Here is a 27,591-nt window from a genome sequence, read left to right as displayed (position 1 = left end):
CATGTCTAAGGGTCAGCTCCCACTGATTTCTCCTGTCTACCTGATGAATCTCGGCATCTTGCGGCAATGCAGCAATTGCCTCATGTACACAGACAACCCACTCCTCCTACCACCAAACACCACAACCTGTGAGAGATGCACTTATATAGCCAAACTGGAAGCAAAGCTCTCTTCACCCAAGACTGGACTGGACAGTCAAGAGGAGAAGGTAAACACTTGCACCACACCACACTCATCACATGGTCCCTCAAAACCTACACCACCAAAACACACACATAAAAACACAAAACACACACCTACATTCGTGGAGGCTCTCAATAAAAACCTGCCCAAGCATCAGGGACATCCAAAGCATAAACGCAAGCAAACTCCATCCCCCCAACACAACCCAAATGACACATAGCCAACAAACTAAGTGTGCCACTCAACTACAGCCCATAAGGCATAACAACATACCCAACACTCTAGTCATAGGTGACTCTATAGTCAGGCACACTGATGTTCCACTCACTAGACAAAACAAGGAGAAAGTTACTGTCAGATGCCTGTCAGGTGCCAGGATCTGCCACATAATGCATGCACTCAGGTCACTCCACAATAAGAACAAATATGAAACTGTCATTGCCCATGTTGGTGTGAATGACCTGAGAAGTACCTCCCTGGACTACATGAAAAGAGATATGGAGGAGCTCTCCAATCTTGTATCCCAGGCAGTTATGACCCTAACCCTGAGTAGCATCCTGCCATCACCCAGAATGATACCACAGTACAAGGTCAAAATGATTGACTTCAACAATTGGCTAAGCTTCTGGTGTCATTCTAAGGGTATCCAGTATTTGTCTGCCTGAGATGACATGATCGACAGTCCACGATGCTTTGCCAGAGATGGCCTGCACCTGTCACCCTTAGGATTCCGGAAACTAGCTAAGGCTCTTGCCACCCCTATAGTGCCTTTTTTAGGCAAGTTTCAAATGACAAATTCACCACCGTAACAGGTACAAGCAAGCAAAATCTGAGGGTAATGCTACTTAATGTAGAAGTCTAAACCTCAAAATGCACTCACTCGAGGCACTCCTTAAAATGGAGAACATTGACATCTGTGCAGTGACCGAGACCTGGTTCAAAGCTCCAGAGAGCACCCCACCATTACCAGGCTTCAATTCATGCCACACCTTTCGGCCACCTAACCCAGAAAGAAGCATTAAAGGCGGAGGCGTGCCCATATTCATTAAGGATATCCACACATCCAGGGTAGATGCACAGCATAATGCATCCGAGATTATCCAAGTGCAATTAACTCTGGGCAAGACTGCAATCCAAATTGTAGCTTGCTACAGACCCCACACCATGCCCCAGGATTCACACTCCTCATTTCTTCATACACTGGAAAGTATTAGGGTACAACCCAACACCCTTATAATGGGCGATTTCAACTACCCCACCATTAACTGGGAAAAATACTCATGTACCACCTCTTTTGCTCAATGTTTTCTAGAATTCATAAATTCCAACGCCTATTGGATCAACTTATTTACACCCCCACCAGGGGTAGCAATATCCTAGACCTGGTCATTACCAACATGGGAAACTGGTGTTCCACACCAGTGGTCAATTCCTCATTGGTCAGATCCGACCACAAGCTAATCAGCCTAGACATCCACATCCCACCCCCACCCCCAATTAGGGAAACCATCGTAAAAAACTTCTCCAAAGCTAACTTCACACTTCTTAAGACAGAAGTGGCAAACTTCATGACACCCATGCAGACTGACAATAGATGTATGACTGCTGAATCCTACACAAATGCACTTTATAAGCACTTACACGAGTGCATGAATCATGCTATCCCTAATAGAACCAAGATGTTATCCTCCAAAAAAAGGAAGCCAATTTGGTGGTCCTCTGCCATAAACAAACTCTACAACAGAAGAAAGAAACTGTTGCAAAAAAGAGTAAAATCCCATGACTGGAGGAAATCCCTAAAATCCCATGACTGGAAGAAATCCCTGGTCAACCTCAGTAAGAAGCTGAGATCCCTCATAAAATCCTCCAAAGCTAGTTACGAAAACAAAATTGCCACTGACTCTAAAGACAAGCACAAAGCATTCTATAGCTATGTCAAGAATCTAAATGGGAACACTGAGATCTGCTCTGAGTTACAGCACAATGGCACTAAATATACAGAACCAACTGATATTGTCAACATTCTAGCAGATAGGTTCAATGCTAACTTCACACCCCCTCTCACCCCATAGAGGGCCAATCTCTATACCGGAAGAATGCAAAGTTCCTATAATCACGGCTGCACAGGTAAAAAACATACTCCCCAAAGCCAAGAACACAGCATCCATGGGACCTGACAATATCCCAGGCTGTGTTCTACACGAGCTACAGAATGAACTGGCACCCTACCTAAGTACCATGTTTAATCATAGCATCACCTCAGGCTTTGTACCCACTGAATGGCGCACCATGACGGTTATCCCACTCCACAAAGGGGGAGCCACAATGGACCCCGGGAACTACTGACCCACTAGCCTGAAGAGCCTGGTCTGCAAGGCCATGGCAAGTATCATCGTGGAACTCATAATCAAAGACATTGGTAATCTCCAAACTCTGGACCCTACCCAGTTTGGATTTGTAAAAGGCAGATCATGTCTCCTAAACCTGATTGACTTCTTTGAAGCAGTCACCAAAGCCATAGATGAGGGTAAAATGGTTCAAACAGATTATCTAGATCTCGCCAAGGCTTTTGACACCATCCCCACTCTGGAATTATAGATAAACTCACTAAACTAGGTATAAATTCCTATGTCACAAGATGGGTTGCCAACTGGCTCACAGAGAGAACCCACACTGTGAAAGTAGAGGATTCCAAATCCGACATCAGACCAGTGACAAGTGGAGTACCACAGAGTTCAGTCCTGGGTCCTCTCCTGTTTAGTATCTACTTCTCTGAAGTGCAGGCCAACACAGAAGGTCTTTGGCTAACAAAGTTTGCAGATGACTGCAAACTAGGAGCCATAATCAAAACTCCTAAAGATCTGGACAAACTACAAAAGGGCCTCACTGAGACAGATAACTGGTGTCAAAGCCATGGCCTGAAGCTCAATGCCAAAAAGTATATTGTCATCCCCTTTGGTAAAAACTCTTTACCCATGAACTACCACATAGCTGGTAGTCTACTTCATGTTGAAAATGTGATAAGAGACCTTGGGACACAGGTGGACAGTAGTCTCTCCTTTGATAATCCCATCGCCACAGTGGTCAGGAAATCCTTTTACGTGGCTCATCTCATCACAAAAGGATTCTCATCCAGAAAAAAAAGAGGTCATTGTTCCCCTCTACTCATCACTCATTAGACCCATTATAGAGTACAACACCCCTTTTGGTATGTACCTCACAAGACATCTACAACAACTGGAAAGACCACATAAATACCTTATAAAGAGGATTACAGGCCTCAAACAGATGCCCTATGCAGACCGTCTCAAAAAACTACAGCTTTACTCCATCGCATATCGTCTACTCAGGAGCGATATCTGCCTAACATACAAAGCTATGTCAAACCCAGAGCTGTTGGACATGCTCCACTTAAAGAAATCCCAATCCCTCTGAGCTACATGCTCTAGAGACCTAAACCTTGTCACCACAATAAACAGAACATGCTGGAGGGATAGATTCCTGTCCCAGAGACTTCCCATACTCTGGAACAGACTACCTATCTATGTCAAACAGAGCTCCTCATTAGCACTCTTCAAGAAAAATCTTGATGATTGAATGGGAAATGGGAAATTCACCCCGGGGATTACTTCTGTGGCTCTGCTCGACAGGGGCACAGGAAAATAATTTTCTTGGGTGGCGAAAGCCAGGGTACATTTTTTTGGCTAGGCTTGTATGGGTCCTAGGGCCAATAGCCTAGTACCTACCTATGAACCTATGAACCTGTGTCAGGAATACATACCCCAAACCTGTCCTACACAGTACCAGGCAAACCCTCATCAACTGCATGATGTTCAAGTGGATGTGACAGAAATGGCAGGGGCAACAGGTGCTGATAGCTGACTCTGTTGCAGTGAATGTAATGGCTAAGCTGGTGAGGGACCCAGTTTCAGTACCCAAGTAACCTCTTCTGTATGTGTGGACCTGCAGTCCTACAGATCACTCAGGTGACATGTATGCAGGCTAGGTTGCTGTGTCAAGGGTATGTATGCAGGGTCACACTGTCTGCCACAATTGCCCCCTCACACACTGTTGCATGTAAACACACCTGGTAAACATATACCTTGGCTATGAAAAGTTCACTGTGTTTCCACTCTGCCTTACTCATCATTTCTACTGTCAGCAGGCCCACAGCCTGCGGACATACAGATACTTGGAACACAACCAGAATACACTACATGGCACTACAGACAGTCAGCAGTACTAAGTACTAACAGCAATAGTGCATTATTGCTAACAAGGTACATACAGCTTGTTGTGTACCCATAACTACTGCCAGCAGACAGCACTTTACACAGCATGACATTGCTACACTGCACCATAGTCAACCTGTGCCTCAGACCCATATGAGCATATCTGTGCATCGATGGTACAGATAACAGGGTTGTGGCACACATATCATCACAAGCACAAGGTGTGGTGTTGGATTGCCAGAGGCCTATGCTGGGCCATGCTGCTGACATTGTGTGTGTGTTTTTGTGTGTGTGTGTGTGTGTGTGTGTGTGTGTGTGTGTGTGTGTGTGTGTGTGTGTGTGTGTGTGTGTGTGTGTGTGTGTGTGTGTGTATGTGTATGTGTGTGTGTGTGTGTGTGTGTGTGTGTGTGTGTGTGTGTGTGTGTTTGGAAGGGTGATGTCCAACTGGGTAGTGCAGAGGAGCTGTGCGTGCCTGGTGGTGATTGGCCTGGGATAGGGATGTGTGAGTGTTTGTCTGCACACCAGCAAGCAATGTGGATGCCTGACACAGGGCTGTGTTGGACAGCCGTTGTCCATATATGGCAGGATGTACAGTTTACCATCTCCCAGCAAGGATGCGGTAACTGGTTCTGCCAGGAGTATCACTGGCACATCCAGGCCAAAGGACAGAAGCAATACTACTCCCTGACTGCTATCTGGTGGACCCATGGTCCTCATGGGACTGGCCAGGACAAAGTACTATAGCCTGCTCCGTTGTGGTGTGGACAGCACCCTTCCTTAAGTAGTGCTGTTGGTACTGCCACTATGGGACTGTGAATGTACACGGCCATGTGGGCTCAGAGCTGATCACTGACCTACGTCCACCTAGCTGATACCCTGTCCCCACCACATACTCAAGCACAGACATTGCACAATCGAGCAGTGACAATGGCTCACCCCACTGTCTATCCACAATATTGGCAAGATGATGTACGGCATCACACATGGAGGTCATCATGCATGGCAGGAAGCACTGCATTCATGTCCCTTAGTATATGTCTGGTGTTGCACTCAGTACGCGCCTGTGCCTCTATGATGGACCATAACATGCGTCTGATGAGATCTGCCATGGAACTTGCGACAGGGGCTTGATGGGCAGCAGTCTTCTGTTGGGCACCCTTGTCCATCTCCCTGTGTGTGACGTCGCCTGCTTTCTGCCTATGGGTGGTGTCTGCACTCACACTCACCATACTCAACACACTAGCCTGTTCTGTGCCACCACCCTTAACCTGTCCATTATCCGTGGCTGCTGTGGACTGGGCATGTGTGGGCATACTGATTGTGTATGAGAGCATGGTGGGTGAAAGTGGCAAACCAAACAATGGCACAGATCCAGGCAACGACATCCCCACCTGTGCCTCACTATGACCACCATTATCATGGGAGTCTGCCAAGACACTGACATTAGGTTGTGAGGGGGAGGGACACCAACCCCTGTGTTCACCTGTGAGGGGTATACAACATATGCAGATGAATACCCTGCAGTATCACATTTGCTGATTGATATATATATATATATATATATATATATATATATATATATTTACACACACACACACACACACACACACACTCACACACATACACACACACACACACACACACACACACACACACACACACACACACACACACACACACACGCACACACACACACACACACACACACACACACACACACACACACACACACACACACACACACACACACACACACACACTCCTGGTGCAGTCTGGCATAGCTCTGACACTTATGGGCCCTTCAGGACAGAAAACCGAATAGGCAACAAAAAAACCAATAAAACCAAATCCACGTACGAAGACACAGTGAAAGAAGAAAACCAGCCAGCAATAGCGTACAACCCCTTTTAATTTCCGCTTTCGTCACTCGACTTCCTCAGAATGCAACAAAACTTCACAAATGACACCCTTATATACTAATAATAATAACATCCAAATAGGTCATTAAAATCAATCAATAAGAAACATATCAAGTACTAACTTAATAACACACTTATATTGTTAACTTCATTCAGTGACTTGATGAATGAATTTGATACTATTATCTCCCTATTCAGCAAAAGGGGCTATCATGTTAATGAGCTGAATACTATTAAGGATGAGATTTTGAGTAAACGTTCTATTTCTTTTAGAGCTTTACTGGATTATCCCTTTTTGACTGTCTTGACTGATGACAGGTTAAAGCAAAGTCACGACAAAGACAAGAATATTTTGTGCTCATTAGACATGAGTTCTGATGGGGGACAGATCAAACAAATTGTTGCCAATAGTTGGAGAATCATAAGTGGTAATAGGGACGTTCAAAAAACTTTAGGTGACCGTCCAGCTTTTGTTTTTAGGAAGCACAATAATTTGAAGAAAATTTTGGAGCTTAGAAATCATACACCTACTAATTTATGCACTAACAAAACAGGTATGCACTGCTGTCATTTTTGCAACATGTGCAGATTCATTTCTGAGGGTCCCTATATTAAAGTTGAGACGATTGACAGGACATTTAAGGTTGATGGGTATGCTGATTGTAACTCCATTGGAGTAGTTTACATTGCCCTATGTTCAGGGTGTCCGGCTTTTTATGTCGGCATGACAACCAGATGCCTTAAAACCAGAATTAGGGAACACCTCTATAGTATCAAAACTAGGGACGAGAATAATGCCCTTTTTAAACATTCAGAGGTTTGTTCTTCTTTTTTTAAAAAATGTTTATTTTGTGTATTAGAAACAGTACGCCCTGATTTAAGAAGAGGAGATTATAAGAATTACCTGGAACAACGTGAAACGATTTGGCAGATCAGATTAAATTCTGACAAATTTCCAGGTCTTAATGATGCCATAAACATTAAATGTTTTTTAAATTATAGGAAGTTGCACATTAATAAAGTTAACAATATAAGTGTGTTATTAAGTTAGTACTTGATATGTTTCTTATTGATTGATTTTAATGACCTATTTGTATGTTATTATTATTAGTATATAAGGGTATCATTTGTGAAGTTTTGTTGCATTCTGAGGAAGTCGAGTGACGAAAGCGGAAATTAAAAGGGGTTGTACGCTATTGCTGGCTGGTTTTCTTCTTTCACTGTGTCTCCCTTCAGGACAGACCTTACGGTAGTTTTGCCTGACACATTCCATCTCTTTCACTGCTACTGTCAGGCCCACCATAAAGAGTGATAAATCCTACTGCGTGATGGGCCTAGTAGCAGAATGGTAACTGTGGCCAAGACCAAAACTATTGAAGTGGGCTATACAGTGTAACCAAGTGCATATGCATGTACTGTAAGAGCTGACTTACTGCTATACAGTCCACACACAGTGAGAAGGTGTAACTATATGTGATGACAACTGATGAGGGAACAAGACTATACACTATCACTGCAGTACGTACACAGTTAAGACTCACAGGGATTCATTTCAGGCAACATTGCAGAACAGTCTGCAATAAATACAGGAAACATGTAAAGTACTAGGTGCATAGTCGCATAAGATGATACCAGGCTATTGGCCAAGATGCACTCATAAGCCTGGCTCAGACTTTTGCTCAAGCCAGCACCTATTTTACAAGGCCTCCTGATATCATTCACCCTAGATGTACCAGTATACACTTGTCAGCCCTCTAAGCTCTGTGGCATGTGCAATAAATATGTAATACTATAGTGGAAATAGTTAGATAGGTAGGGGTTCTAAATTCAATACCGACAACTATAGCAGTGTGTGAAGCTTATCTCCTGTGGCTGTTGTGTGTGTAGGTTATACAATTTTAAGGCCTGTTGACCCCCTACCCATGACATTACTTTAACAACCCTGTTAAGGGTATCTACCTCACATGCACCATGTAACACTATACCAGTTATCTGTACAGATATCCACATGTTTGCAACCTATATGTGGTCTGTGTCCCCTGACAATGATCATTCTTGTGATAACATTGCCAAATATGTCACAGTTACCATACTGACACATATGCCAGCATCAGATATTGTGCCTGACTGACACATCATGCTGATATAAAGTCTGTCACACTATTACTTGTGCACGCCTATAGGAGCAATAGACAAGAGCAATTGTTATGTCTGTTGGGTTAATCCACCATCCATGAAGGCATTTGCAAGATTGCCTGTTGTAAGAGATTGTGTGTTATGTCCCAGGAATATAATACATGTGGAGATTCTCATGTGTACCCAGCACTATAGTACGTACATGTGGATACATAGGGTTACCGATATGTCTATTGGCAACTGTGTATGTGTTTCCATATGCACAGCCCCTGTGGTTGTCTTCAGTGTGTGTATGTGATGGCTATACCATTTTATGTGCCTCATCCACCATGTAAACTCCCCCACTGGCAACCTATTGCCGGCCCATACAGATGTCATCCACCGTACAAGCACAGCTACATAGTTTATAACACCAATCAACTGTGGTACAAATGTCGTATCACTGTGTATTGTACATTAAAAGATGGGTAGGTCATCTACTCTGATAAGTGTCACCTTCATGTGCATGTGTGTCTCAATGCATGTCCACATGCAGCGGTGTGCGTGCGCGCGTGTGTGTGTGAGATGGCTCTAACATGTTAAGGGCCTCTGAACCCACCATTGCTAATCCTAACAGTCCCTGCAATCGTCACCCACCTCAATAGTAGCAATAGACACTGCCACACTATAGTACTGGTGTGATATCTGTGTTATGTATCTAGCACTATCGTTTGGAAGACTATGCTGGTAGGGGCTATGCTCAGCCCTTTGTCAGCTGCCATATGTATAAGTGTATGACTTTGTGTGCACTACCAGCATGAGATGCCAGACATGCATATGAGATAGCAGACGCAATGCTAGTGATTGTCAGGTTAGACTAACACAGGCATGTTTCTGCTTAAAAGTCTCAGCTTTGGCCGGCTAAATTCTAGCTGTATTCATCTGGACATATAAGAGAATTTAAGTACCCTTATCTGCACTTTTTTTCAAATAATACAGTATTTAAATTGATTTAACTGTGTTGCCTGATTATTAACTGAACTGGAAGTTTTGACTCTGTTCTTCAGTTAGTGCTGGCTTGAATTTTATTATTTGTTAGTAATTGCAGGTGTGGGGGAGGCCACATTCTTTGATTTCCTGTCCTTACCTATTTAAGTGGTACAGTTTGAAATATTTTCTGCTTAAAAACATCATCTTTGGCCGGCTAAGATATAGCTGTATTCTACTGGATGTATAAGATAATTTAAATAGCTTTATCTGCACTTTTTTTCAAATATTACAGTATTTAAATTGATTTAACTGTGTTGCATGATTATTATCTGAACTGGAATTTTTGACTCTGTTCTTCAGTTAGTGCTTGCTTGAATTTTATTATTTGTTATTAATTGCAGGTGTGGGGGTAGCCATGTTCTTTGATTTCCTGTCCTTGCCTATTTAAGTGGTACAGTTTGAAATATTTTCTGCTTACAAACCTCAGCTTTGGCCAGCTAAGATCTAGCTGTATTCATTGGATGTATAAGAGAATTTAAGTACCTTTATCTGCACTTTTTTCAAATAATACAGTATTTAAATTGATTTAACTGTGTTGCATGATTATTAACTGAACTGGAAGTTTTGACTCTGTTCTTCAGTTAGTCCTGGCTTGAATTTTATTATTTGTTAGTAATTGCAGGTGTGGGGTAGCCACATTCTTTGATTTCCTGGCCTTGCCTATTTATGTGGTAAAGTTTGAAATATTTTCTGCTTAAAAACCTCAGCTTTGGCCGGCTAAGATCTAGCTGTATTCAACTGGATGTATAAGAGAATTTAAGTACCTTTATCTGCACTTTTTTTCAAATAATACAGTATTCAAATTGATATAACTGCGTTGCATGATTATTAACTAAACTGGAAGTTTTGACTGTTCTTCAGTTAGTTTTCCCACCCACCCTCCTTGTTTCTGTTTTGGTGTTAACCTTAGTGGCTTTGAAACTGCCCGACCCTCTAGTAAATTTGTGTTTGGATACTCCTTCTGGGCCCATCTCATTTGCTCACTCAACTAAGTGCAGTGAGATCATATTCTGATTTCAGGCATTTCTACTGTGTGCAAAGAGAGCATCTGGGAAAGAGAACAAAAAAAAATTTAAACTTGCTTCTTGCGTTTACTGTTAAGTGGTCTAGACTGTTTGTAGGCTTCTGAGCCCCCAAGCCCTTCTATGTTGTAGGGAAGCCTTCAAGCTTAGTTTTGTTTCTTATAACTAGCCAGTTTTCTAGTTTCAGCACTCAAATCTGTTCCTTTGAACTCAGCACTTGTTCAGAACTCATTGTAAGCACTACAAATGCTGCAAATTACTACAGCACTCAACTTTCCTCATTTGTCTAGTGGAAAGCAGTTTTTATTACTTAATAAATAAGCACTTATCCAGGCATGTCCAAAGGTCAGCTCCCAGTAATTTCTCCTGTCTACCTGATGAATCGTGGCATCTTGCAGCAATGTAGCAATTGCCTCATGTACACAGACAACCCACTCCTCCTACCACCCAACACTATGACCTGTGAGAGATGCACTTATATAGCCAAACTGGAAGCAAAGCTCTCTTCACCCAAGACTGGACTAGACAGTCAAGAGGAGAAGGTAAACACTTGCACCACACCACACTCATCACATAGTCCCATAAAACCTACACCACCAAAACACTCACATAGAAACACAAAACACACACCTACATTTGCGGAGGCTTTCAATAAATACCTGCCCAAGCATTAGGGACATCCAAAGCATAAACGTAGGAAAACTCCACCCCCCCAACACAACCCAAATGACACATAGCCCACAAACTCAGTGTGCCACTCAACCACAGCCCATAAGGCATAACAACGTACCCAACACTCTAGTCATAGGTGATTCTATAGTCAGGCACACTGGTGTTCCACTCACTAGACAAAACAAGGAGAAAGTTACTGTCAGCTGACTGTCAGGTGCCAGGATATACTACATAATGCATGCGCTCACGTCACTCCACAATAAGTACAAATATGACACTGTCATTGTCCATGTTGGTGTGAATGACCTGAGACGTACCTCCCTGGACTACATGAAAAGAGACATGGAGGAGCTCTCCGATCTTGTATCCCAGGCAGGTATACCCTAACCCTGAGTAGCATCCTGCCATCACCCAGAATGATACCACAGTACAAGGTCAAAATGATTGACTTCAACAATTGGCTAAGCTTCTGGTGTCATTCTAAGGGGATCCAGTATTTGTCTGCCTGGGATGACATGATCGACAGTCCACGATGCTTTTCCAGAGATGGCCTGCACCTGTCGACCTTAGGATTCATGATACTGGCTAAGGCTCTTGTCACCTCTATAGTGCCTTTTTTAGGCAAGGTTCAAATGACAAATTCACCACTGTAACAGGTACAAGCAAGCAAAATCTGAGGGTAATGCTACTTAATGCTAGAAGTCTAAACCTCAAAATGCACTCACTCGAGGCACTCCTTAAAATGGAGAACATTGACATCTGTGCAGTGACAGAGACCTGGTTCAAAGCTACAGAGAGCACCCCAGCATTACCAGGCTTCAATTCATACCACACCTTTTGGCCACCTAACCCAGAAAGAAGCACTAAAGGCGAAGGCATGTCCATATTCATTAAGGATATCCACACATCCAGGCTAGTTGCACAGCATAATGCATCCGAGATTATCAAAGTGCAATTAACTCTGGGCAAGACTGCAATCCAAATTGTAGCTTGCTACAGACACCCCAGGATTCACACTCCTCATTTCTTTATACACTGGAAAGTATTAGGGTACAACCCAACACCCTAATAATGGGCGATTTCAACTACCCCATCATTAACTGGGAAAACTACTCATGTACCAACTCTTTTGCTCAAAGTTTTTTTAGAATTCATAAATTCCAATGCCTCTTGGATCATCTTATTCACACCCTCACCAGGGGCAGCAATATCTTAGACCTAGTCATTACCAACATGGGAAAGCGGTGTTCCACACCAGAGGTCAATTCCTCGTTGGTCAGATCCGACCACAAGCTAATCAGCCTAGACATCCACATCCCACCCCCACCCCCAATTAGGGAAACCATCGTAAAAAACTTCTCCAAAGCCAACTTCACACTTCTTAAGACAGAAGTGGCAAACTTCCTGACACCCATGCAGATGGACAATAGAGGTATGACTGCCGAATCCTACACAAATGCACTTTATAAGCACTTACACGAGTGCATGGATCATGCTATCCCTAATAGAACCAAGATGATATCCTCCAAAAAAAAGGAAGCCAATCTGATGGTCCTCTGCCATAAACAAACTCTACAACAGAAGAAACTGTTGCAAAAAAGAGTAAAATCCCATGACTGGAGGAACTCCCTGGTCAACCTCAGTCAGAAGCTGAGATCCCTCATAAAATCCTCCAAAGCTAGTTACGAAAACAAAATTGCCACTGACTCTAAAGACAACCACAAAGCATTCTATAGCTATGCCAAGAATCTAAATGTGGACACTCAGATCTGCTGTGAGTTACAGCACAATGGCACTAAATATACAGAACCAACTGATATTGCCAACATTCTAGCAGATAGGTTCAGTGCTAACTTTACCCCCCCTCTCACCCTCTAGAGGGCCCATCTCTATACCGGAAGAATGCAAAGTTCCTATAATCACAGCTGCACAGGTGAAAAACACACTCCCCAAAGCCAAGAATACAGCATCCATGGGACCTGACAATATCCCAGGCTGCATTCTACATGAACTACAGAATGAACTGGCACCCTACCTAAGTACCATGTTCAATCATAGCCTCACCTCAGGCTTTGTGCCCACTGAATGGCGCACCACAACGGTTATCCCACTCCACAAAGAGGGAGCCATGACGGACCTCGGGAACTACCATCCCATTAGCCTGACGAGCCTGGTCTGCAAGGCCATGGAACGTATCATTGTGGAACTCATAATCAAAGACATTGGTAATCTCCAAACTCTGGACCCTACCCAGTTTGGATTTGTAAAAGGCAGATCATGTCTCCTAAACCTGATTGACTTCTTTGAAGCAGTCACTAAAGCCATAGATGATGGTAAAATGGTTCACACAGTTATCTAGATCTCGCCAAGGCTTTCAACACCATCCCCACTCTGGAATTATAGATAAACTCACTAAACTAGGTATAAATTCCTATGTCACAGGATGGGTTGCCAACTGGCTTACAGACAGAACCCACACTGTGAAAGTAGCAGATTCCAAATATGACATCAGACCAGTGACAAGTGGAGTACCACAGGGTTCAGTCCTGGGTCCTCTCCTGTTTGATATCTACTTCTCTGAAGTGCAGGCCAACACAGAAGGTCTTTGGCTAACAAAGTTTGCAGATGACTGCAAACTAGGAGCCATAATCAAAACTCCTAACGATCTGGACAAACTACAAAAGGGCCTCACTGAGACAGATAACTGGTGTCAAAGTCATGGCCTGAAGCTCAATGCCAAAAAGTGTATTGTCATCCCCTTTGGTAAAAACTCTGTACCCATAAACTACCACATAGCTGGTAGTCTACTTAATGTCGAAAATGTGATGAGACCTTGGGACACAGGTGGACAGTAGTCTCTCCTTTGATAATCACATCGCCACAGTGGTCAGGAAATCCTTCTACGTGGTGCATCTCATCACAAAAGGATTCTCATCCAGAAAAAAAAGAGGTCACTGTTCTCATCACTCATTAGACCCATTATAGAGTACAACGCCCTTTTTGGTATGTACCTCAAAAGAAATCTACAACAACTGGAAAGACCACAGAAATACCTCATAAAGAGGATTACTGGCCTCAAACAGATGCCCTATGCAGGCCGTCTCAAAAAACTACATCTTTACTCCATCGCATATCGCCTACTCAGGAGCGATCTCTGCCTGACATACAAAGCTATGTCAAACCCAGAGCTGTTGGACATGCTCCACTTAAAGAAATCCCAATCCCTCCGAGCTACATGCTCTAGGGACCTAAACCTTGTCACCACAATAAACAGAACATGCTGGAGGGATAGATTCCTGTCCCAGAGACTTCCCATACTCTAGAACAGACTACTTATCTATGTCAAACAAAGCTCCTCATTAGCACTCTTCAAGAAAAGTCTTGATGATTGGATGAGAAATGGGAAATTCACTGCGGGGATCACTTCTGTGGCTCTGCTCGATAGAGGGACAGGAAAATAATTTTCTTGGGTGCCGAAAGCCAGGGTACATTTTTTTGGCTAGGCTTGTATGGGCCCTAGGGCCGATAGCCTAGTACCTACCTATGAACCTATGAACCTATGAACCTGTGTCAGGAATACATACCCCAAACCTGTCCTACACAGTACCAGGCAAACCCTCATCAACTGCATGATGTTCAAGTGGATGTGACAGAAATGGCAGGGGCAACAGGTGCTGATAGCTGACTCTGTTGCATTGAAGATAGTGGCTAAGCTGGTGAGGGACCCAGTTTCAGTACTCAAGTAACCTCTTCTGTATGTGTGGACCTGCAGTCCTACAGATCATCCAGGTGACATGTATGCAGGCTAGGTTGCTGTGTCAAGGGTATGTATGCAAGGTCACACTATCTGCCACAATTGCCCCCTCACACACTGTCGCATGTAAACACACCTGGTAAACATATACATGTACAGCTGTACCTTGGCTATGAAAAGTTCACTGTGTTTCCACTCTGCCTTACTCATCATTTCTACTGTCAGTAGGCCCACAGCCTGCAGACACACAGATACTTGTAACACCACCAGAATACAGTACATGGCACTACAGACAGTCAGCAGTACTAAGTACTAACAGCAATAGTGCATCATGGCTAACAAGGTACATATAGCTTGATGTGTACCCATAACTACTGCCAGCAGACAGCACCTTACACAGCATGACATTGCTACACTGCACCATAGTCACCCTGTGCATCAGACCTGTATGAGCATGTCTGTGCATCAATGGTATAGATAACAGGGTTGTGGCACACATATCATCACAAGCACGTGGTGTGGTGTTGGATTGCCAGTGTGTGTGTGTGTGTGTGTGTGTGTGTGTGTGTGTGTGTGTGTGTGTGTGTGTGTGTGTGTGTGTGTGTGTGTCTTTGGAAGGGTGATGTCCAACTGGGTACTGCAGAGGAGCTGTGCATGTCTGGTGGTGTTTGGTCTGGTATAGGGATGTGTGAGTGTTTGTCTGCACACCAGCAAGCAATGTAGATGCCTGACACAGGGCTGTGTTGGACAGCCGTGGACCATATATGGCAAGATGTACAGTTCACCATCTCCCAGCAGGGATGCGGTAACTGGTTCTGCCAGGAGTATCACTGGCACAGCCAGGCCAAAGGACAGATGCAATACTACTCCCTGACTGCTGTCTGGTGGACCCATGATCCTCATGGGACTGTCCAGGACAAAGTGCTATAGCCTGCTCCGTTGTGGTGTGGACAGCACCCTCCCTTCAGTAGTGCTGTTGGTACTGCCACTATGGGACTGTGAATGTACACGGCCATGTGGGCTCCCAGCTGATCACTGACCTATGTCCACCTGGCCAATGCCCTGTCTCCACCACATACTCAGCACAGACATTGCACGATCAAGCAGTGACAATGGCTCACCCCACTGTCTACCCACAACATTGGCAAGATGACGTATGGCATCACACATGGAGGTCATCATGCATGGCATGGAGCACTGCATTCATGACCCTGAGCATCTGTCTGGTGTTGCACTCAGTACACGCCTGTGCCTCTATGATGGATCGTAACATGCGTCTGATGAGATCTGCCATGGAACTTGCGACAGGGGCTTGATGGGCAGCAGTATTCTGTTGGGCACCCTTGTCCATCTCTCTGTGTGTGACCTCGCCTGCTCTCTGCCTATGCGTGGGGTCTACACTCACATTCATCATACTCAACACACTAGCCTATTCTGTGCCACCACCCTTAACCTGTCCATTATCCGTGGCTGCTGGGGACTGGCCATGTGTGGGCATACTGACTGTGTATGAGGGCATGGTGGGTGAAAGTGGCATACCAAACATTGGCAAAGATCCAGGCAACGACATCCCCACCTGTGCCTCACTATGACCACCAACATCATGGGAGTTTGCCAAGACACTGACATCAGGTTGTGAGGGGGAGGGACACCAACCCCTGTGTTCACCTGTGAGGGGTAAACAACATATGTAGATTAATACCCTGCAGTATCACATTTGCTGATTGATATATATATATATATATATATATATATATATATATATATATATATAGATAGATATATATATATATATATAGATAGATATATATATATATTTATATATATTTGCACACAGACACACACACACACACACACACACACACACACACACAGAAACACACACTCACACACACACACACACGCACACACACACACACACACACATGCACACACTCCTGGTGCAGTCTGGCATAGCTCTGACACCTATGGGCCCTTCAGGACAGACCTTACGGTAGTTCTGCGTGACACATTCCATCTCTTTCACTGCTACTGTCAGGCCCACCATAAAGAGTGATAAATCCTACTGCGTGATGGGCCTAGTAGCAGAATGGTAACTGTGGCCAAGACCAAAACTATTGAAGTGGGCTATACAGTGTAACCAAGTGCATATGCATGTACTGTAAGAGCTGACTTACTGCTATACAGACCACACACATTGAGAAGGTGTAACAATATGTGATGACAACTGATGAGGGGACAAGACTGTACACTATAACTGCAGTACGTACACAGTTAATACTCACAGGGATTCATTTCAGACAACATTGCAGAACAGTCTGCAATAAATACAGGAAACATGTAAAGTACTAGGTGCATAGTCGCATAAGATGATACCAGGCTATTGGCCAAGATGCCCTCATAAGCCTGGCTCAGACTTTTGCCCAAGCCAGCACCTATTTTACAAGGCCTCCTGATATCATTCACCTTAGATGTACCAGTATACACTTGTCAGCCCTCTAAGCTATGTGGCATGTGCAATAACTATGTAATACTATAGTGGAAATAGTTAGATAGGTAGGGGTTCTAAATTCAATACCGACAACTATAGCAGTGTGTGAAGCTTATCTCCTGTGGCTGTTGTGTGTGTAGGTTATACAATTTTAAGGCCTGTTGACCCCTACCCATGACAATACTTTAACAACCCTGTTAAGGGTATCTGCCTCACATGCACCATGTAACACTATACCAGTTATCTGTACAGATATCCACATGTTTGCAACCTATATGTGGTCTGTGTCCACTGACAATGATCATTATTGTGATAACATTGCCAAATATGTCATAGTTACCATACTGACACATATGCCAGCATCAGATATTGTAACTGACTGACACATCATGCTGATATAAAGTCTGTCACACTATTACTTGTGCACGCCTATAGGAGCAATAGACAAGAGCAATTGTTATGTCTGGTGGGTTAATCCACCATCCATGAAGGCATTTGCAAGATTGCTTGTCGTAAGAGATTGTGTGTTATGTCCCAGGAATATAATGCATGTGGAGATTCTCATGTGTACCCAGCACTATAGTACGTAGATGTGGATACATAGGGTTACTGATATGTCTATTGGCAACTGTGTATGTGTTTCCATATGCACAGCCCCTGTGGTTGACTTCAGTGTGTGTATGTGATGGCTATACCATTTTATGTGCCTCTTCCACCCTGTAAACTCCCCCATTGGCAACCTATTGCCGGCCCATACAGATGTCATCCACCATACAAGCACAGTTACACAGTTTATAACACCAATCAACTGTGGTACAAATGTCGTATCACTGTGTATTGTACATTAAAAGATGGGTAGGTCATCTACTCTGATAAGTGTCACCTTCATGTGCATGTGTGTCTCAATGCATGTCCACATGCAGCGGTGTGCGTGCGCGCGTGTGTGTGTGCGATGGCCCTAACATGTTAATGGCCTCTGAACCCACCATTGCTAATCCTAACAGTCCCTGCAATTGTCACCCACCTCAATAGTAGCAATAGACACTGCCACACTATAGTACTGGTGTGATATCTGTGTTATGTATCTAGCACTATCGTTTGGAAGACTATGCAGGTAGGGGCTATGCTCAGCCCTTTGTCAGCTGCCATATGTATAAGTGTATGACTTTGTGTGCACTACCAGCATGAGAGGCCAGACATGCATATTAGATAGCAGACACAATGCTAGTGATTGTCAGGTTAGACTAACACAGGCATGTTTCTGCTTAAAAATCTCAGCTTTGGCCAGTTAAGATCTAGCTGTATTCATCTGGACATATAAGAGAATTTAAATACAGTTGTCTGGACTTTTTTTAAAATAACACAATATTTAAATTGATTTAACTGTGTTGCCTGATTATTAACTGAACTGGAAGTTTTGACTCTGTTCTTCAGTTAGTGCTGGCTTGAATTTTATTATTTGTTAGTAATTGCAGGTGTGGGGGGGGGCACATTCTTTGATTTCCTGTCCTTACCTATTTAAGTGGTACAGTTTGAAATATTTTCTGCTTAAAAACCTCATCTTTGGCTGGCTAAGATATAGCTGTATTCTACTGGATGCATAAGAAAATTTAAATACCTTTATCTGCACTTTTTTTTTTTCAAATAATACAGTATTTAAATTGATTTAACTGTGTTGTATGATTATTATCTGAACTGGAAGTTTTGACTCTGTTCTTCAGTTAGTGCTTGCATGAATTTTATTATTTGTTAGTAATTGCAGGTGTGGGGGTAGCCACGTTCTTTGATTTCCTGTCCTTGCCTATTTAAGTGGTACAGTTTGAAATATTTTCTGCTTACAAACCTCAGCTTTGGCCAGCTAAGATCTAGCTGTATTCATTGGACGTATAAGAGAATTTAAGTACCTTTATCTGCACTTTTTTTTCAAATAATACAGTATTTAAATTGATTTTACTGTGTTGCATGATTATTAACTGAACTGGAAGTTTTGACTCTGTTCTTCAGTTAGTGCTGGCTTGAATTTTATTATTTGTTAGTAATTGCAGGTGTGGGGTAGCCACATTCTTTGATTTCCTGTCCTTGCCTATTTAAGTGGTAAAGTTTGAAATATTTTCTGCTTAAAAACCTCAGCTTTGGCCGGCTAAGATCTAGCTGTATTCAACTGGATGTATAAGAGAATTTAAGTACCTTTATCTACACTTTTTCAAATAATACAGTATTTAAATTGATTTAACTGTGTTGCATGATTATTAACTAAACTGGAAGTTTTGACTGTTCTTCAGTTAGTTTTCCCACCCACCCTCCTTGTTTCTGTTTTGGTGTTAATCTTAGTGGCTTTGAAACTGCCCGCCCCTCTAGTAAATTTGTGTTTGGATACTCCTTCTGGGCCCATCTCATTTGCTCACTCAACTGAGTGCAGTGAGATCATATTCTGATTTCAGGCATTCCTACTGTGTGCAAAGAGAGCATCTGGGAAAGAGAACAAAAAAAATTTTAAACTTGTTTCCTGCCTTTCCTGTTAAGTGGTCTAGACTGTTTGTAGGCTTCTGAGCCCCCAAGCCCTTCTATGTTGGAGGGAAGCCTTCTAGCTTAGTTTTGTTTCTTATAACTAGCCAGTTTTCTAGTTTCAGCACTCAAATCTGTTCCTTTGAACTCAGCACTTGTTCAGAACTCATTGTAAGCACTACATAAGCTGCAAATTACTACAGCACTCAACTTTCCTCACTTGTCTAGTGGAAAGCATTTTTTATTACTTAATAAATAAGCACTTATCCAGCCATGTCTAAGGGTCAGCTCCCAGTGATTTCTCCTGTCTACCTGATGAATCTGGGCATCTTGCGGCAATGCAGAAATTGCCTCATGTACACAGACAACCCACTCCTCCTACCACCCAACACTATGACCTGTGAGAGATGCACTTGTATAGCCAAACTGGAAGCAAAGCTCTCTTCACCCAAGACTGGACTAGACAGTCAAGAGGAGAAGGTAAACACTTGCACCACACCACACTCATCACATAGTCCCTCAAAACCTACACCACCAAAACACACACATAGAAACACAAAACACACACACCTACATTCGCGGAGGCTCTCAATAAAAACCTGCCCAAGCATCAGGGAAATTTAAAGCATAAACGCAGGAAAACTCCACCCCCCCCAACACAACCCAAATGAAACATAGCCCACAAACTCAGTGTGTCACTCAACCACAGCCCATAAGGCATAACAACGTACCCAACACTCTAGTCATAGGTGACTCTATAGTCAGGCACACTGATGTTCCACTCACTAGACAAAACAAGGAGAAAGTTACTGTCATCTACCTGTCAGGTGCCAGGATCCGCTTCATAATGCATGCGCTCAGGTCACTCCACAATAAGTACAAATATGACACTGTCATTGTCCATGTTGGTGTGAATGACCTGAGACGTACCTCCCTGGACTACATGAAAAGAGACATGGAGGAGCTCTCCGATCTTGTATCCCAGGCAGGTATACCCTAACCCTGAGTAGCATCCTGCCATCACCCAGAATGATACCACAGTACAAGGTCAAAATGATTGACTTCAACAATTGGCTAAGCTTCTGGTGTCATTCTAAGGGGATCCAGTATTTGTCTGCCTGGGACGACATGATCGACAGTCCACGATGCTTTGCCAGAGATGGCCTGCACCTGTCGCCCTTAGGATTCATGATACTGGCTAAGGCTCTTGTCACCTCTATAGTGCCTTTTTTAGGCAAGGTTCAAATGACAAATTCACCACTGTAACAGGTACAAGCAAGCAAAATCTGAGGTTAATGCTACTTAATTCTAGAAGTCTAAACCTCAAAATGCACTCACTCGAGGCACTCCTTAAAATGGAGAACATTGACATATGTGCAGTGACAGAGACCTGGTTCAAAGCTACAGAAAGCACCCCAGCATTACCAGACTTCAATTCATACCACACCTTTTGGCCACCTCACCCAGAAAGAAGCACTAAAGGCGGAGGCATGTCCATATTCATTAAGGATATCCACACATCCAGGCTAGTTGCACAGCATAATGCATCCGAGATTATCCAAGTGCAATTAACTCTGGGCAAGACTGCAATTCAAATTGTAGCTTGCTACAGACCCCCCAGGATTCACACTCCTCATTTCTTCATACACTGGAAAGCATTAGGGTACAACCCAACACCCTAATAATGGGCGATTTCAACTACCCCATCATTAACTGGGAAAACTACTCATGTACCAACTCTTTTGCTCAACGTTTTTTAGAATTCATAAATTCCAACGCCTCTTGGATCATCTTATTCACACCCGCGCCAGGGGCAGCAATATCTTAGACCTAGTCATTACCAACATGGGAAACCGGTGTTCCACACCAGAGGTCAATTCCTTGTTGGTCAGATCCGACCACAAGCTAATCAGCCTAGACATCCACATCCCACCCCCACCCCCAATTAGGGAAACCATCATAAAAAACTTCTCCAAAGCCAACTTCACACTTCTTAAGACAGAAGTGGCAAACTTCCTGACACCCATGCAGACAGACAATAGAGGTATGACTACCGAATCCTACACAAATGCACTTTATAAGCACTTACACGAGTGCATGGATCATGCTATCCCTAATAGAACCAAGATGATATCCCCCAAAAAAAGGAAGCCAATCTGGTGGTCCTCTGCCATAAACAAACTCTACAACAGAAGAAACTGTTGCAAAAAAGAGTAAAATCCCATGACTGGAGGAACTCCCTGGTCAACCTCAGTAAGAAGCCGAGATCCCTCATAAAATCCTCCAAAGCTAGTTACGAAAACAAAATTGCCACTGACTCTAAAGACAACCACAAAGCATTCTATAGCTATGTCAAGAATCTAAATGGGGACACTCAGATCTGCTCTGAGTTACAGCACAATGGCACTAAATATACAGAACCAACTGATATTGCCAACATTCTAGCAGATAGGTTCAGTGCTAACTTTACCCCCCTCTCACCCCCCTAGAGGGCCCATCTCTATACCGGAAGAATGCAAAGTTCCTATAATCACGGCTGGACAGGTGAAAAACACACTCCCCAAAGCCAAGAACACAGCATCCATGGGACCTGACAATATCCCAGGCTGCATTCTACATGAACTACAGAATGAACTGGCACCCTACCTAAGTACCATGTTCAATCATAGCCTCACATCAGGCTTTGTGCCCACTTAATGGCGCACCACGACGGTTATCCCACTCCACAAAGGGTGAACCACGACGGACCCCGGGAACTACCACCCCATTAGCCTGACGAGCCTGGTCTGCAAGGCCATGGAACGTATCATCGTGGAACTCATAATCAAAGACATTGGTAATCTCCAATCTCTGGACCCTACCCAGTTTGGATTTGTAAAAGGCAGATCATGTCTCCTAAACCTGACTGACTTCTTTGAAGCAGTCACCAAAGCCATAGATGATGGTAAAATGGTTCACACAGTTATCTAGATCTCGCCAAGGCTATCAACACCATCCCCACTCTGGAATTATAGATAAACTCACTAAACTAGGTATAAATTCCTATGTCACAAGATGGGTTGCCAACTGGCTTACAGACAGAACCCACACTGGGAAAGTAGCAGATTCCAAATCCGACATCAGACCAGTGACAAGTGGAGTACCACAGGGTTCAGTCCTGGGTCCTCTCCTGTTTGATATCTACTTCTCTGAAGTGCAGGCCAACACAGAAGGTCTTTGGCTAACAAAGTTTGCAGACGACTGCAAACTAGGAGCCATAATCAAAACTCCTAATGATCTGGACAAACTACAAAAGGGCCTCACTGAGACAGATAACTGGTGTCAAAGTCATGACCTGAAGCTCAATGCCAAAAAGTGTATTGTCATCCCCTTTGGTAAAAACTCTGTACCCATAAACTACCACATAGCTGGTAGTCTACTTAATGTCGAAAATGTGATGAGACCTTGGGACACAGGTGGACAGTAGTCTCTCCTTTGATAATCACATTGCCACAGTGGTCAGGAAATCCTTCTACGTGGCTCATCTGATCACAAAAGGATTCTCATCCAGAAAAAAAGAGGTCATTGTTCTCATCACTCATTAGACCCATTATAGAGTACAACGCCCCTTTTGGTATGTACCTCACAAGAAATCTACAACAACTGGAAAGACCACAGAAATACCTCATAAAGAGGATTACTGGCCTCAAACAGATGCCCTATGCAGGCCGTCTCAAAAAACTACATCTTTACTCCATTGCATATCACCTACTCAGGAGCGATCTCTGCCTGACATACAAAGCTATGTCAAACCCAGAGTTGTTGGACATGCTCCACTTAAAGAAATCCCAGTCCCTCTGAGCTACATGCTCTAGGGACCTAAACCTTGTCACCACAATAAACAGAACATGCTGGAGGGATAGATTCCTGTCCCAGAGACTTCCCATACTCTGGAACAGACTACCTATCTATGTCAAACAGAGCTCCTCATTAGCACTCTTCAAGAAAAATCTTGATGATTGGATTGGAAATGGGAAATTCACCGCGGGGATCACTTTTGTGGCTCTGCTCGATAGGGGCACAGGAAAATAATTTTCTTGGGTGGCGAAAGCCAGGGTACATTTTTTTGGCTAGGCTTGTATGGGCCATAGGGCCAATAGCCTAGTACCTACCTATGAACCTATGAACCTGTGTCAGGAATACATACCCCAAACCTGCCCTACACAGTACCAGGCAAACCCTCATCAACTGCATGATGTTCAAGTGGATGTGACAGAAATGGCAGGGGCAACAGGTGCTGATAGCTGACTCTGTTGCATTGAAGGTAGTGGCTAAGCTGGTGAGTGACCCAGTTTCAGTACTCAAGTAACCTCTTCTGTATGTGTGGACCTGCAGTCCTACAGATCATTCAGGTGACATGTATGCAGGCTAGGTTGCTGTGTCAAGGGTATGTATGCAAGGTCACACTATCTGCCACAATTGCCCCCTCACACACTGTCGCATGTAAACACACCTGGTAAACATATACATGTACAGCTGTACCTTGGCTATGAAAAGTTCACTGTGTTTCCACTCTGCCTTACTCATCATTTCTACTGTCAGCAGGCCCACAGCCTGCAGACACACAGACACTTGTAACACCACCAGAATATAGTACATGACACTACAGACAGTCAGCAGTACTAAGTACTAACAGCAATAGTGCATCATGGCTAACAAGGTACATATAGCTTGATGTGTACCCATAACTACTGCCAGCAGACAGCACCTTACACAGCATGACATTGCTACACTGCACCATAGTCACCCTGTGCATCAGACCTGTATGAGCATGTCTGTGCATCGATGGTATAGATAACAGGGTTGTTGCACACATATCATCACAAGCACAAGGTGTGGTGTTGGATTGCCAGAGGCCTATGCTGGGCCATACTGCTGACATTGTGTGTGTGTGTGTGTGTGCATGCGTGTGTGTGTGTGTGTGTGTGTGTGTGTGTGTGTGTGTGTGTGTGTGTGTGTGTGTGTGTGTGTGTTTGGAAGGGTGATGTCCAACTGGGTAGTGCAGAGGTGCTGTGCGTGTCTGGTGGTTATTGGTCTGGTATAGGGATGTGTGAGTGTTTGTCTGCACACCAGCAAGCAATGTGGATGCCTGACACATGGCTGTGTTGGACAGCCATGGACCATATATGGCAGGATGTACAGTTCACCATCTTCCATCAGGGATGCGGTAACTGGTTCTGCCAGGAGTATCACTGGCACAGCCAGGCCAAAGGACAGATGCAATACTACTCCCTGACTGCTGTCTGGTGGACCCATGATCCTCATGGGACTGGCCAGGACAAAGTGCTATAGCCTGCTCCGTTGCAGTGTGGACAGCACCCTCCCTTCAGTAGTGCTGTTGGTACTGCCACTACGGGTCTGTGAATGTACACGGCCATGTGGGCTCCCAGCTGATCACTGACCTACGTCCACCTGGCCGATGCCCTGTCCCCACCACATACTCAGCACAGACATTGCACGATCAAGCAGTGACAATGGCTCACCCCACTGTCTATCCACAACATTGGCAAGATGACGTATGGCATCACACATGGAGGTCATCATGCATGGCAGGGAGCACTGCATTCATGACCCTGAGCATCTGTCTGGTGTTGCACTCAGTACACGCCTGTGCCTCTATGATGGACCGTAACATGCGTCTGATGAGATCTGCCATGGAACTTGCGACAGGGGCTTGATGAGCAACAGTATTCTGTTGGGCACCCTTGTCCATCTCTCTGTGTGTGACCTCGCCTGCTCTCTGCCTATGCGTGGGGTCTACACTCACATTTGTCATACTCAACACACTAGCCTGTTCTGTGCCACCACCCTTAACCTGTCCATTATCCATGGCTGCTGGGGACTGGGCATGTGTGGGCATACTGACTGTGTATGAGGGCATGGTGGGTGAAAGTGGCATACCAAACAATGGCACAGATCCAGGCAACGACATCCCCACCTGTGCCTCACTATGACCACCATCATCATGGGAGTTTGCCAAGACACTGACATCAGGTTGTGAGGGGGAGGGACACCAACCCCTGTGTTCACCTGTGAGGAGTAAACAACATATGTAGATTAATACCCTGCAGCATCACATTTGCTGATATATATATATATATATATATATATATATATATATATATATATATATACATATATATATAAATATATATATATATATATATATATATATATATATATATATATATATATATATATATATATATATATTTACACACACACACACACACACACACACACACACACACACACACACACACACTCCTGGTGCAGTCTGGCATAGCTCTGACACCTATGGGCCCTTCAGGAAAGACCTTATGGTAGTTCTGCCTGACGCATTCCTTCTCTTTCACTGCTACTGTCAGGCCCACCACAAAGTGACAAATCCTACTCTGTGATGGGCCTAGTAGCAGAATGGTAACTGTGGCCAAGACCAAAACTATTGAAGTGGGCTATACAGTGTAACCAAGTGCATATGCATGTACTGTAATAGCTGACTTACTGCTATACAGACCACACACAGTGAGAAGGTGTAACTATATGTGATGACAACTGATGAGGGGACAAGACTATACACTATCACTGCAGTACGTACGCAGTTTAGACTCACAGGGATTAATTTCAGACAACATTGCAGAACAGTCTGCAATAAATACAGGAAACATGTAAAGTACTAGGTGCATAGCTGCATAAGATGATACCAGGCTATTGGCCCTGATGCCCTCATAAGCCTGGCTCAGACTTTTGCCCAAGCCAGCACCTGTTTCTCCTCTCCAGCTTTGACACATGTGGGATCCCAGGGGTGTCTCATCCATTTCCCATGCAGTCGTCCAGCTTCTTCTTCAAGAGGGCTATACACATGCTCTGCTAGACATGGGGAGGGGGTGTATTTTACAGACAGTCTATTTTGTGTGACACTACACTATCCTGCCAACAAGTAGTATACATCTCATAGACCAGGTGAGGACCTTGTGTGCATGATTAGTGAGTGCAATTTGTCTTACAGATATGCAGAAATGCCATCAAGGCTGATTTGGACATGGCCTTGTATGCCAGACACAGGTCACCTATGATTAGTCTGTATGAGACCAAGTACAGGGGCATGGCTTTAAGCCTATCTGGTGTTGCAGACCCTGGAATTGCTTGGCCAGGAACCTCTGTGGTCTCTGCAGCTGCTGCATTTGCTTGGCAAGGTACATGCCAAAAAAGCCATTGCATTTGTTAATGCGTCTGATAAAGGTGGAGTACAGGGATGTTGTGGCCTCCTGCTTCTTGGATGACATACCTACATTTGTGAGGTGGGCCATGTAGACAGTCTTCCACACAATGGTGCCCACATGGTGCGAAACTGTCAGGTTGCTACCAACCTTGGTGCACAAATTGCCTCACACCTAATTACATACTTAGTACATTATTACTGTCATAATTAGTGTGGATGACATCTGCCACAGCAGGGAGAATGATGCCTCTCCTGGCATTCAGTTTGCAGAAATGCTTCTTGCACCAGCCATTAATTGGGTGAGGGCCACTTGGTGGATCCTCACATCAGTAGGGGGATGTAACACAGTGGCCAGCTTGCAAGCATCTGTACAGCTCGTCAGCCACA

Source organism: Protopterus annectens, chromosome 4.part0 (assembly GCF_019279795.1).
Source record: "Protopterus annectens isolate FY-2018-M chromosome 4.part0, PAN1.0, whole genome shotgun sequence".
Lineage (NCBI taxonomy): Eukaryota > Metazoa > Chordata > Ceratodontiformes > Protopteridae > Protopterus > Protopterus annectens.
This window is presented reverse-complemented; position numbering follows the sequence as displayed.